The sequence below is a fragment of the Dysidea avara genome, chromosome 9 (genome assembly GCF_963678975.1).
Source record: "Dysidea avara chromosome 9, odDysAvar1.4, whole genome shotgun sequence".
In the NCBI taxonomy this organism is placed as follows: Eukaryota; Metazoa; Porifera; class Demospongiae; order Dictyoceratida; family Dysideidae; genus Dysidea; species Dysidea avara.
In genome coordinates this window covers 10,966,488-10,981,927 of record NC_089280.1, presented here as the reverse complement: position 1 = coordinate 10,981,927, position 15,440 = coordinate 10,966,488, and the positions used below count along the sequence as shown (strand labels likewise).

Sequence of the window (15,440 nt, the reverse complement as noted above, 5' to 3'; positions counted from 1 at the left end):
AGTGTGCTTCACACTCAGCATGCTCTAGCTGGGGGGGAGGTCACATATATAAAATTGACTAACTGTCAAATTCAGTCACAATGTGTGTAGATGTATATAATATAAAAGAATTTCATGATCATCAACTTGCTACCAAGAGTTCTCTCCCTTTATATATTATGAACTCTTGTTGCTACATATACTCTTATTATACAGGCATCTGCAATACAGTTACAGTTACTAAAATGACCCAATCCAAACGGTGTTAGTATATTCCCTGTCATCATTATACCCTCCTACTAAAACTATTGAGTTTTTAGCTAGGCTAACAGCTGCTAGCCCATCTCTTGGTGATGGGATTTGACCAATGACTTTCCAGTTGTGACTGATTTTGTTGAGGATGTAAATCTTATTAGTGCACACATTTTCTACCTTCTTCCACCCACCTATTGCCAGTAGGTTTCTACCTTCTATGCTAACAGGAGCTGAACGGCACCATGGAGTATCTTGTTGGGAACTCCAATTTAATTGGTGACTAGACAAAGTGTCCAACGGAGTACAAAATACTGCTTGTGAAGGATAGCCATCTTGATTAAGTCCTCCCAACAGGTATAGGAGGTTATCTACAATCACTGACTTTAGCTCAGAGTGTGGTACTGATAGGTTGTCTGCAGTGTACCACTCTGCAGTACTACTGTCAAAGAGTTCAGTGGATGATATTGTTTCATTATGATCATTTCTACCTCCAACTACAATCAGTGTTTTCTGATAACTGGCAACTGTGGCAAGATATCTTGATGAAATCATCTTGGTATACTCATTCAATTCCTCGTTTTGGAGTAAGAATATTCTATTTGTCACTTTACCATTTTTGTCTTTTCCTCCAGTAACTATTATTTCATTATTAAGTGTGGCAATAGCAAAGTACTTGTAAGAAATGCAAATAGGAGAACGGCTCCACTTATTGTCAGCTAGGCTGTAGGTATCTATTCTATAACATGGTTGTCCAATGCTCTTATTTCCTCTTCCAATATACATTTTCCCTTGATGAAGCACAGCAGTGTGAAATGCACAATGGACTGGAGAAATGGCTCCCTTAATCCAGCTAATGCTCATTGGTTTACTGAACAGGTCTGATGCGGAATACTCCTTAACTGGTTGTTCTTAAACAAAAAGGAAATGTTTTGATTTAATCATCATACAGTATGATAGCACTGTTTAGTAGGGACCACAAAGGCTTGCGTGTGGCACATGAAAAAACATCACCCAAAAACCAGCTTCACCTTTTCCTGATAGTGATGAGGCAATATTGATTAGGTAAAACTAAGCCCAAGCAAACCTTCAGATCAACCCGAAACGCTTTCAACAAATTACTATGGATTTTTTTTTTTTTAATTATTAAATGAAATTTTCTAGTGACTGTCGGCTGACTGAGTAACTGACTGACTGATGCTTTCAGACAAGTGTAACTTAATAATGGCTAAGGCTATGGGCTTGATATTTTCACTGTTTGACGTCACTTCAGCCGGACATGTGACTTTTGGCATATACCGCGCAGTACATACAATGCATTCATCATGGCCTTACAAGTGCTCTCTGTTGTGTCCCATTCATCTTTGCTGACAGCAAACGGTGTCGATTTGGTGGTAGCACATGATGGCTTCCCTTCATAATGGAAATTGTCTATATTTTTTCACAGTGGCTACTTTGATTGCAGAGGTGCTTTTTGAACAGTTCTTGATTCGTAATGCTGTATAATGAGTTGAACATAGCTACTTCACTTTTCAGACGATAATTGATAGCTGGGCGCACAGCATTATTTCTTTCTTTTGATGCGGTATACGTGGGTTCACCAGTCATAACAAATTATTTTACAAAAAATTAGGAATTTTCAACTAGAGTAGGGACCATAGTACATCAACATAAAGTAATAAAACAAGCTGGAGTAGTGCACGATATTAAATCACAGTAAAACAATAAGAAGTGTTATATTCCTACCGTGCATTTCCATTATGGTATCTTGAGCACAGTAGGGATATAACACTTCTTATTGTTTCATTGTGATTTAATATCTTGCACCACTCTAGTTGCTATGATAACAAGTACACAAATAAATTAGAAATTTTCAACTAGTGTAAGGACCATAGCACATCAATAAAAAGTACTGAAACAAGCTGGAGTAACTTATAAAAGATCTTTAACAGATTGTACATATGTTTATACACACACACTTCACACTACACAATTAATTATGGAATAATTCCATATGCATAACATTAAATATTAATAAGTAATATAATCAAGACACATGGTAGCATATCATGCAGGGGCATATTTAGAGGGTTTCCTAGGATTCCAGAAACCCCCTTCGAAATTTGAACTTGTGGGCTTGCAGCAAGGACACCAAACCATCATAGTTTGGCTGCACAAATATACAGAAAGATGGGAGTAGAGCAGAGCTACAGTGCATGTACTCTAATAGGAAGCACTTGCTTTAAAAGGTTTTAAGAATATATATTTAACTATACAAGGAAAAACTAAAGATCGAGATACTCTTATAACGCAGTCAGATGTATTCTAATAGAGCAGTCAAAAGTGCTCTAATAGAACAATCATAACAGATTACAGGTATAGCTTTATTAATGTTACTGCAAGACTAGCTTGAAACATATGGATGAAATTTTGAGTTCAGAATTTGGATATATAGCTAGCTATTTGGATCACTACAATACTCCTGACCAGCCATACTAAAACCATAATAATAATTATTGCATGATGGGACCTAAAGGGAGCTAAGCAACTAAGCACATATATTGAAGATAGCATAATTAATAGTTTATATCCATATAGAGCATGAAAGAAAATGCAATTGTCATGCATGCAAAGTTCCATGATCATTTCTTTGAAAGTACATGATTGTTGCACTATAGTTGCTCCCTACTTTCAGCACAAAATGTAGGCGAATACTTTCGGCACAAAATGTAGGCGAATTCCTTTATGCGTTAGTGAAATACAAGCCCTCAAAAAAATAGGCTTCATTATTACAGGGCTCAATTTTTCTTCTGTTTGTGTAAAACACAAGTACATATAGCTGTGAAATTTGACGTACATTAAGGATGTATTGAGATGAATTCATGTACCAAGTATACATACTACAATTGGATAAACATTCAAAGAGTTATGGATGATTATTTGAATAAAAAGACCAATATTTTGTCACACCAGCTAGGTAAACTGCTTATGGGAATGACTTGAAAATCATCTGTGCATAGGTTAGCTCAAACTTCTATAGTTTATATAAATCACAGTGATGGCTACATAGTAACAAGGAAAACACAAGCATAATGCAAATGGCTAAATACTCTAATAGTACAAAAACTGTTGAAAAACATTTCCCATACAGGCATGCACAGTTCAATCCAGGGACCTCCATATCTAACTCCCAATCCCTTAACCACTGAACTGTTGTTGTCAGTTACTCAGCTCACTTAATTTCTAACTAATAAATGAAAATTTTAGTAAAAGTTCATTTTCATAATTCATAAAGCTACCAATGTGAGGTATGTCTATAAAATGAATCCAGTGGATGAACTCTTACTGGCTAGGGTGATTTGTCACCTAGCGTGGTGCAGGCTATCAGCCTACACACTGGCTTGGGTGACAGATTGTATTGGCACCCCTCTTCAGGGTATTAGTCTGCAAACAGGCATAACACGCAACACATACCATGTCAAAATATGAAACCATTAAGGCAGAGCAAGCTACATCTCATTCAAGGTGTTGATCCACTGCAGAGCACTAACACTGCAATGTCTTACTAATACACAGCCAATGACATGCAGAGAATGCTTTGATATGATCAACCATATACATTTTGATAAGACTTCTGCACCCTTGGTAAGACACCAAGCTACAATTTTGATAAAAATTGAATAACATGCAATGACTTTACTACATTGGATTTCTGACCTTTAAAGACTGAATCTCAGCTTTTAATTGTTCATTCTCTGCCTTCAGATCATTACTCTCCAAGTTCATATCATTAACGTCAACTATTAGTGCATCATTCTCCTGCTTCAATCTGTCATTCACCATTTTAAACATGTCATTCTCCCCTATTTTTCACTTTTTCTGCACCATTCTCCATCATCAATCTATGCTTATCTTCTTTCAGCCCAACATTTTCATTTTTAATAATGTCAATCTCTTTCCTCAACTTCTTATTATTAGACGACATATCATGTAGTTGCACAGTCAGCGAAGTTACCTGTAGAACAATACTTAGCCATCAAAAATAGTATTTGCCATATACAGTGCATATGCAATCAGCACAAACAGCTTTGCTGCATATAAATCATGATATCCTGATGCAATAATGATCGTGCAATATGTCTTGAAGTTTTAGTTCTATCTTATGTTTTAATCAGGATTCTTAATATACAGCAAAGCTGTTTTTACGAATTGTGTATGCACTGTATATGGTAAATGCTATTTATATGGCTGAATGACATGCAGTATAAATTTTCACGTCGCACTGTACATAATGAATGCATGCTCATCAGCACTTTAAAAGATTCTAAACTATGTAATAGTTGTAGCATGGGCACGAATAATTTACTTGATCACAAGCATGAGAGTTGCAGGTCTAGAGGGCGAATGTGTGTATACATCAGATAAATCACAAGTGCCTATGTTACGACTAATATGTTCCACTTGAGCAACTCTTTTGCAAGTATGGGAAACGTCAGGCATGCACTTATATAGGGACATGTGAATTCGATCATGGATAGCCTGTGTAAGAATAACTCCAAGGTATTACTGAAGCCAAACATACATTTATTGACACAAGCATGAAGAATGATTCGATTGTGGGTGCACATTTAAGCACAGAAATCTGAAATGCAATCTTATAATGATGTTTTAAGTGCACCAAAGTACAAACGTAGTTTACTATAATAGCCATGAACAAACTAAAGTCACAAATACAGGTATATGTACAATAGATAAACTCATTAAGTGCCACAGTATGCGCTATACGCAATGTTGCCTATTACCAAATCAAACAGCTATATACATACTGTCTTTATTCAATAAAACAATGAATTATCTTCATTTCCAAGTCCACAGCTTAACCTTGCACTATTCACAAAACTAAAACCCACAGTTATGTGTACAGGACAAGTGATAACAAACCTTTAACAAAGAAATCTAGTGATTTTCTGGGCATTCATGGATGGAATACATAAACAAGAAATGAAGGTAGAAAATCTACTAGGAAGGATATGTTTTGGGGATTTATGCAGCAATGCATTATTACAAGTTATTGGGGCAACACAGGTGGAAAATAATTCAGCAGGTGAAGAATAAAACATACAAAAAGTATGATACAAACAAAACATTGAAATATACTCTTTTTCTTGTTGTTGATGAGTGCATCAGTTGGCATCAGCTAGTTGTTCCATAGATAATATATACCTTACCCATATTATCTATGGTTGTTCACAGGTGCACAATTAATACAAACAAACTGTTACAAATGATACTGACATAAAACATAATTTTAATCTTATGTACAGTAGCCTCTGGCTCTCCATGGACATTGCATCCACTCCGTAGTTGCTAATCTTCTACTCCGTCAGTTGGGTGCAGCTGTTTAATTACCTGTGGACATCAGCAGCCAAGTACAGCTAGTGTGGGCGTAGACAGACAAGTGTGTATTTTACAAGAACCAAGAAAACACTGCTATCAAACATACGTAGCCAGCTTGATAGTGCCTGACCGGAAATTAACTATTTCGCTGTGGAAACTCCCTCAGGGTGGGGCATCCCCTGTTTCAAATTTGAGCTGAATCTGCCAAGCCATCACTGAGTTATGCACCTTCTTATTTTCTTTATATTTTACTTCTTATTCTTCTACTTTTCGCAACACTTAGAAAATCACCATAACTCACACATGCTTTAGTCGGTTTTCTTCAGATTTTGAGGGTAGCAAGAATGTAATGCAGCACGTTTACAGTCCAAATTTTATGAACATTGGATAAAGAACAAGGGAGTTATATGTGATTTTTAGTGATAGAGATTCAAACCACTTTAATGAATGACTTGAAAATTGATCTGTACATGGAGTAACCATTATAGTGCAAACCTTTCATGGTTTGAAAAGCAATAGAGTTACGGCTACAAAGTTATATATAAAGCAAAAACCCAACAAGTGTAAAATCTTGATCCGATCTCAGTGATCTCACTAGACTGCAGCTGCATGGTATCAGAACATCCAAAAAGGTTGCGCTTAACAAAGTTCAGTGTCCTTGTTGCTTTAAGGTGACATTACTGATATGAGGTGAAAATGACATTTTTGAGTCAAACAGAATTCCCAAAATAATAAGGATGTTGTGTAAAATGTGATTTCCATTTCAATAATTGATATGCTAGCCGTAAGTACAATGCATTAGGGTTTGTTAAAATGAAAAAGAACTTCATTATTGAATAGTATGTAGATACTAGATACAGTACTGAATTTCAGAGTTTTTATTCCAATGCAGCATGGTCCTTCCTGGCTACAGGTCCTATGAAGTGTCTATACAATACGAGGCTGCGTTTCATTTAAACATCACTTGTTGCAAAGTTGTTATATATAGCATGAGTAGGCTCATTAGGTTGAGAGACTAATAGCTACAAGACAATTGTAAATTCCGTACAGTGCTCATAATCTGAATGGCTGTTTTCAACAAGTAAACAATTAGTATTATTTTGCAATTGCATGACCACACATTGATGTACTATTTTATTATGAGAATGTGAGTCGGCTGGTTTCTAGGTGGCTGGGGTTGTTAGTAACTCAGAATACTGTTTTTAAAAAATTTCAGTCCCTGAATGCATGCATGTTATACATTTCGCAATTAAATTTTAACAAAACCCTTTCAAAGAAAACAAGCTAGTTACAAAACAACACATTCTTTGAAAAGCTTAACAATAATATTATGATATAGTCTATATGACTTAAAATGGAAATGATTCTTTTTGTATATATCTAAATCTTAATCTGTTATTATACTAGTAACCAATCAGGCAATGTAGTAGGGCAAAGTAGTATGTGGTTGAGTGACAGGGAAACAAGGAATCAATAAATGTTTTCTTAGCAATTGCAGAGCTACTCCTTTGACTGCCATCCTGCCTTTACATATGAATTATACATGCAATCTATAGTGAGCAACTAGATACCATGCATTCCAGCTGCTGGAATCACATGCATGACCATACATTGCTATAAGGATTTGTAAGCAGCTCACGATCCAGAAATCATAGCTCACTTTTGGAGTGAAATTTACCTAATACTTTGGTCAAAGCTACTAGTCAATTGCACACCCTGGAGGATATATAGTTGGCACATCAGAAGGGGAGAGCTGATTAAACGTTTATACTTATTGGCTTTGTCATTGCATTTGTATAAGTACACTCAGTTATCCAAACCCCTTGGGACCAGGGGTGGTCCATAAGTCCATATCTCAAACTGTATTTAAAATAGCATAAAGAACATTTTTTTTTAAAATTCTGTATTATCAACTACTCTAATAGAACAGTCGCTACATATTGGAGCAGTCATTTCCAGAGTTTGGCTAACCGAGAGTCCGGATAAGTGGGATCCGGATAACTGAGGTTCCACTGTAGCTACTTTTTATGTGCATATCATGTGTTCAAATTTACCATTCCTGCACTAATATAGCTACTAAAATACAGAAGTGAGTCACTCACCTGAAATTTGGTTCAATACGATTCCAGCCAAGTATCTAATTGCACCATGGTATTGATGTGCTTTAATATTGATGCTGATCATGAGTACTTGTGTTGATTATTATCAGCTCTTCTTAAGTTCATCACTGAACCTTGCAGTGAACAATTCAGTAAGGTGGCCGGTTGGTTAACAAAACATGAAATCACTTAATGAGTGTACCATATTTTAGCAATTACAAATATCTACATTGTTATCACATAGCCATTGCAAGTTGCAAGTTCAGCAATAAATTTTGTGAACAATGTTGCAAAGCAGTAAATTAAACCCATAACGGTGCACTTAAAATTTTGATACTTCAATACCCACAATACCGGTACATTAGAAAACTCGCAACTAAGATTTATCGAGCCTCAATATTAGTTTTGTTACAGAAGGCCTCTTTTTACAATAGTATATTGTACCTGTTGAACATATTTCTGCACCAAAACTTCTTACTTAATGATTTTAAAGACAGAGAACCATCATTATAAATGAGGAAACATGTAAATACATTACAATGAGACCTCAGTCTCATGCGACCACAACCAGACTCTTTAAAGAGATTTGTGTGGGCACGGCAAGGGTAAACAAACAAAAAAAACACCCTAGACTACATACAAATATAGAAAATGCGTTACATTATTACATAAACTACATCCCCTCACTGCAATTCCAGGCCAAGAAAATTTTCTGTGAGCAGGATATGCACGTCTTAGCTGCACCATCAAAAGTCTGTCGAATAAAAGACTTGGTGGTGGCTGAAGGCTGAATGAAGTCAACAAAACTCTTTAAATGCTGAATACAGCTGGGCTTATAGTGTCCTAGCACACTAATTTCAACTGTTTTGTAATAGTTATCAATCCTCAAACGATCAAATTCTGTAAGTAGTTGTAAGTACTCTGTCTTATTTGCTTCCTATATCTAGTTGCTTCAATGTGATGTTCACAGTCCAGGGGACAAGCTAGTTCCAGTAAGCTACAGAAATGCTTCAGAATTGTAAACAACAACTGTAAGAAGTTTGATGGTACAGTTGCTTGAGGTTCTTCACACTCGCAATCCTGGTAGGCCAGCATACACATGGATACATGAATAACTGACAAACATGTCCACAAGTCTATAGAGGCAAGAAGATGAAGAACCTGGTCATGTCAGTATGTATAGCGCTGTTGAGTTAATGCCACAGGGCAACCACCTAAGATGTGGGCAGTGGTAGGCCTGGAAGAGTCTCATAAAGTACATCACACATCAGACTGAATGCACCATCATCTTAAGTTACTTCAGTTGGCAATGTATCAGAAGCAGCTAGCAGAAGAAATGAGAGCTGTCCAGGGTGGAATCCTGCCACCAGTCTGTTCCAGGTATTACACGAATTTTCTAATTTAACAGAGTTGCTGAACTTGTATTTGACTGTTAGTGTCTTTAAATGAGTTCCACAGTTAGACAATGATTGCTTTGTTTTGATGTACAACGATCGAGCAGTTGGGAGGGAAGAAATTTGTTCACGAGCAGTTATAAGTAGGAAGTAATAAGCATTCTGTATTTGCAAAGGAATACTTCTGAGCTGTAACAGTAGACCTAGCTCTTGAAGTCAAGAATCAAGAGAAGCATTCACACAGGATAGTAAACTTAACTTGGCTTCTCTGGAAATACAGTGTATGTGAAATGCAGGGACAGAAAATATTTGGATAATACAGCAAAATTCGAGTTGCACTATGTGGCAGATTTAACCATTTCTTAAGATATTGAGTGGCAGTTGATTCTTCTAAGTTGTATAACTGTGGAGTGGGGAACTGCATCTACACAGAGGTTAAACTGTGACGTAGCAAGATGATATAATTTCTGTATATCCAAAGTTTATATTCTCCACGAATCTGGAGGGAGTCAGTAGCGGACAATAAACTAGTAAGGCGAGTTTTCATCTGTGTACCTGCAGCCCTTTTAGTAGCACTTAATGACACATCACTAAGCTTACCCAAAAAATTTGGTCTCACCTTCTACAAAGGATCTGGTAGCTAACACCATTGGATAAAGAGATACACTGAGAAAATTATCTTAGTACCATCAAACGGATAAGAAACACATTTAGCTGGCTTGAAAGATAGGTTCAAATCGTGCAGAAGCCTTTTTATTAAGTGTTTGTAACACCACAGATACTATACTTACAAAGGATTGGCAACGCGCATAACAACCGTTCGACAATCCTCGTTATGGTCACGTGAGTTGTTACGTAAGTGAGCGCGTCTATCAGTGTTGCCATGCTGTGAATAAAGTTCATAGATTTATGAACTTTTTGTCTTGTTTGTGAACCTGAAATAATCTATGAACTTTTTATGAACTTTTGGCTGGTTTGTGAACCTGAAATAATCTATGAACTTTTTTATGAACCTGGAATAATCTGTGAACTTTTTATGAACTTTTGGCAATTTTAGGTGGTAACCTTTTTTTTTTTTTTTTTTTTGCTCTGCTCTTCAGTGTCCTACTAACCCAGAGATCCATCTATTTATAATGAGTAGGCTAGTTTTCGGAAAGTGACTATGGATTTATGAACAAATTTTTTTTTTTCACATGAACATTTGGAGCAAATCATCTGGCAATACTGGCGTCTATTGTCATAGATACGGCTGAGACGACAGCTGTTCCCAGTGCTGTTATCCGTTGTCTACGAAAGGGGAACTATTCTTGCAAAAGATTATTGTAGCGAGTTACGACCGCAGGTCCATTTCGTCATCGCCAATGGATTTATACAAGAGATCCGGTGACTCTGCTGCAGCTGAGCTGTGACGGTGGAATTAACACTGTTGTATCCGAGCTGGAATCTCACCTGAAAGGTGAACGAATGGATTATACTGCTGGTATGTGATATCAATATGATGATGTACTACTAATAAACCATGATAGTGCACCCGGCGGTTGTATGGAGTAAACATCGAGGTAAAATCGATCAATCTGCCTGTATCACTTGTATTCTTGCATACTCAAAGTTTTGATTCCCTGCAGTCTATTTCCTATTAAACACTATCAGATGAGCATATGAAGTTGTTGTGCCTCTACTTGTGAAAGATCCCATGGTTTTCCCCATTTTTCATGGGTACTACACCCACGAAATCTCTAGTGCCATGAAATTCTAATATGCATATGCATTTCATGGCCTATGAAACAAATCATGAAATGACTTTCATATTACATTCACGATTTAACTTTGATGGCATGGCTGTCATAAGCATTTCATGGTGTAGTGCTCTGGTATAGTGCATTAACTACATACAGTATGTGTCTGCCTTGGTTGAGAGGTCAGCAACCAAGTAATTAGCTGGAGTAAAAGATTTCAGATTTCAAGAATTGACGTACAAGATTTAGAGCTTGTTGCTGACCCCTCAGCACTGAGTAGTTGCAACTGATCACACAAGCTGTGATAGATGCGATTGTAATGCTGTGTCAATTTCATTATCCTCCCGAATTAGTGATTTTTCTGTAACTATGAAATCAATTCTAAGGGGGAATTCAACAAATCCATCTATGACATGTCTACATTTCATGGCTGTTCCTTAAGAGTACGTGGCTATATTGATCTGAATAATATGTCAGGTTTCATAACAGAGTAACAGCATCTTAAACAGCAATTTGTATTATTGTTACAACAATATATAACCACTGTTTGTCACTTTTCTAGCATTTTTTACAGTCTACAAAAGGGTGGAAACATGCTATCAACAATAGTTGGTATGTGGTTGTGCTATTCAGTATACTGTGCTTATTTTGTACTGATACAGAGTCTGAACTGCAGTGGACAATACTGAACATGATGTGCTGAGGTAGTATCAGGCAAACTCATTTCGGTTCATGGCTACTGAATAACAGTTATTGTATTTGTCTATAATGTATGGTGTGTGTATACGTTTTGTTCATGATTGATACTGGCGATGCCAGGTTTGTATGCTACCTTCAGTGTGACATGGGTACATCAATTCGATATCCAGTGGACCAACTATATCAATGTAGGCTCTTGATTGACTACTGTATGCACCAATATAAACTACGTTGATGTCTCACATATAGTGTGCTTCACTACTAGCAGCTTCATTTTGCTTTCACTACTGTCTCCCTCACTGCGTCTAGATAAAATGACCATCTCAACCAAGTGGTGGATGGCTATACACTAGTGACTGTGACTTCAGGGCAATACATTGAGCTGCTGGATCACATGTATTGATGGCTAATGCCACATCTGAATTTGAGCTCATGCATGTTTGCACTACATTACCATAACATTAAGCTCTCTTTTGCTGTATAGTAACTTGCTGTTTCTTCTCCCACTACTACGACAAAACTCCACAAATCAACATAACGAAATGACTTCAAAATGAGCTTCAAATCATAACTTAGGAAATAATTTTAGCCTCTATGAAACAAAGCAGTACACTTTACTAATGGTTTCAAGTATTCTCTTATAAATTGTGTTCAACAAAGCGGTTGTGTTTCTTTGTAAAAACTCCACAAGTGTGAATAGCCATGAGTTTTGGAACTTCTTTACATGCTAGGTTGATGTTTTAGGGTGTGTTACGCTATTTTCCTTTATCAGTTACTCACCTAGTAGTGCTGGGCTCTTTTGAAGAAGGTTGTACGTCAATAGAGATAACTACCCGTGCTACGGAAGAAGAAACTAAGAATCTTGTGCGTCTAGTAACCGGGCAGAGGGCGCGTAAAGACCATAACGAGGATTGGATATGACGTCACTATTGTTTTGATCGCGCGTTGCCAATCCTTTGTAAGTATAGTATCTGTGGTAACACTGAGGTGTGGGCATCAAAATCAGTTGAAATTAAAGTTACATCATCGGTATACCCTTTCAATGAATGTTTCTGAGATTTTGCAAATTTAGGGGATTGCTTCCAGTTGGTCTTGCGTACAGTTGGATTATCATGAAGTGGCACAAATTTCCTTGCTCTGTTTAAACAGGACTTCCATTCAACATTCCTGAGGTCGACTACTTCATAAACAGTATTTCACCTTCATCATCATATGTGACCAGATTTTACAGAACCGAACCAAATCGCACATCAGGCAAAATCAAACTAACACCACCAGTGGATAGCTACACTATCGTACTACAAGTTTTGACCCTCAGCACTACTCAAACTACACGAGGCTGGTTTTAATAGACATCTTTTCAGGGTGATGTGGAGTGCCCAAATGGCGGTTTCAGGCCTTGTGAAGGACCTGGCTTGGCAAGAATCAGTGGTTTACTGATGGACAGCCTTATAATGTTGGCCAGACGTGTTCTCTGTAGATTTTGCTACATATCAGCCACTAAGGAGCCAGCACAGCCCTGTAATCTCGTGTCTGGACTCCAATTGTGGTCTGCCTCCATTTTGAGGCCTATCGTTTGCCCTCCCTGCCACCCCCCAGCCTCGACCCCTTTGTGAGCATTCGTGATACTACTTCGCTCGTCCAACTGCTCAGATTTTCTATCTTATTTGGCGGGAAACTGTACAAGCAGCTACAAGTACTGGAAATGGCTTGAAAGGTAACAGATTGATGCATCTTTTGTGTAAATTTCATACGCGTGCTTGCTATCCTTGGAGAATTATGCTGGCTTCAATTCTTTAAAACCGTTTATCTCGAAACTTCTAATGTGCGATTTGGATTTTTTCCAAAATCCAGTCACATATACAACCTTACAGGTTCCTTGCAAAAAATACTGGTTGATTTGAGCTCTATACCAACCAGGTGGTTTATCACTAGATCCAGACCATTTCACAGGTACTTTATGTTCTACCCAGTTATTGCAGGTATTGGATTACCTTACTCAGCATTTGGATAATGGCTATTGTGTTGATGTAATCTACTCCATAATAGATTTTCAGAAAGCATTTGATACTGTCCCACACCAACGTTTATTGCAAAAGTTAATGGCATTCATGGCAATCTGGATCAAAAACTCCTTATCTAACAGAAAACAACAAGTTGTATTGAATGGATAAAAGTCTCGTTTCTCTCCAGTCTCCAGTGGTGTCCCATGTTAGGCCCTTTACTTTTCATTATGTTTGTCAATGACATTCCATCAATTGTGTCTAGCCCTGTGTTCATGTTTGCAGATGATACAAAGATTTTCCATGTGATAAGAAACGAGAAGACTATGTTACATTACAGAATGACTTTAATCACCTTTACAGATGGTCACAACTCTGGCAATTGAAATTTAACATCTCCAAATGTAAGCATCTCCATTTTGGTCCAGCTCACCAATGTGGGTTTTATTATCTTAATGGAATTCCAATTGATACAGTTACATCCCACAATGACCTCGGAATTCTCTTTGATGACAATCTTAAGTTCCATGATCATACCACTAAAATTACAACCAAAGCTAATCGAATACTTGTTGAATATCTTGACTCGGATATGTTGTCTAAGTTGTTTACCACACTAGTTCGACCAAGAGTTCATAATATATATATATATAATATATATATTATGTACTCTTGGTTCGACCCATCTTGGAATACGGTAATGCCATTTGGAGACCATTATTTACCCTTAGGTTGAAAAGGTACAACGTAGAGCTACCCGTCTCCTCCCATCATTACATGACAAATCCTATGACTTTACTAATCTATACACCTACTCCACTACTACTACTACTACCACGGGCACCGTCAAAATTATTATGCAGATCAACTTACTTTGTGAATAGAGTGCATGATTAATGATTGGAACAGTTTGCCTAATTCTGTTGTAGAAAGTACTTTGATTAACACTTTTAAATCACTGTTAGATAATTATTTATTAGATGTTAATGCATTGATTGGGTATACAGGCCTTACCTTTACTAGTCTCGTGCCTAGATCCCACCCACTACCGCAGTGGGTGGAGTCTGGGCACGAGACTATACCTTTACCCGTTTTAATCATAATCATAAGCTAACTAGCGACAAATTATCGTCATAGCATTACAGAACACGCATGACTGACTACTACAGCTTGCAAAACCTATTTTTTAACACAGAGACATACCACTCCTAAGTGTTGTCCCTATGTTTGAAGACCAAGGCTTCATTGACTCACGGAGCAATCAGCCGTCATATATCTAACTCTTGATCAGAGCTAGGCACTCGACGCTGCTCAATATCACAGCCACCTTTCAAGCTGTGCTATCCGTGGAACACGATTGATTACCTAATCCAAGTCGTATTTATAACCACCATTTGAAAATATCGATTGTGGGTTTAATATAGTTGGTACCGCGCATTGACCAGTCATCTGTACATGTCAGTCGCACGTTGGACTGCTGTTGAATTTATGCAATGCATGATGCTCCTCTACCACGTTTAAGAAAAAAGCTGGCAAATTTTGGATGGGCAAACATCATCGGCAGTGTGATCCCCAAGGGTCTGTTTGACAGATTTGCAAGTACGGGGGTGTAAAGGATCTATGATCCTATGATGATGAATCCTACTCAGCTTCCGCATAACATTTGGAATCAGGACTTATTGAGCTCAAGGTTGATAAAATAAGAAATCTTGGTGTACGCAGTGATGGTGATCATCTCCATACAAGTGTTATTGCTCAAGTTAACAAAAAATTATCAGTTCAATTGATCTTTTGCCAGCTTGACTTCACCTATACTAGATGTTTTGTCATTGATTTTAGTTATGCACTATAGGGGATTGGTACACACAAGCCTGTAAAGCC

The 15,440-nt window shown here is 37.4% G+C and overlaps 1 long non-coding RNA gene across 2 annotated transcripts; it reads right to left on the bottom strand.

Annotated features, from left to right (window-relative positions):
* Positions 1–121: 121 nt before the first annotated feature.
* Positions 122–14,934, bottom strand: LOC136266212 (uncharacterized). 2 transcript variants are annotated; one of them, XR_010705963.1, is made up of 4 exons: positions 14,763–14,934; positions 3,949–4,246; positions 3,706–3,889; positions 122–1,142 (listed from the first exon to the last, which is right to left on the bottom strand). It is a non-coding gene; the product is annotated as an uncharacterized lncRNA (long non-coding RNA). The 2 variants fall into 2 exon arrangements; XR_010705962.1 differs by lacking the exon at positions 3,706–3,889.
* Positions 14,935–15,440: the final 506 nt, after the last annotated feature.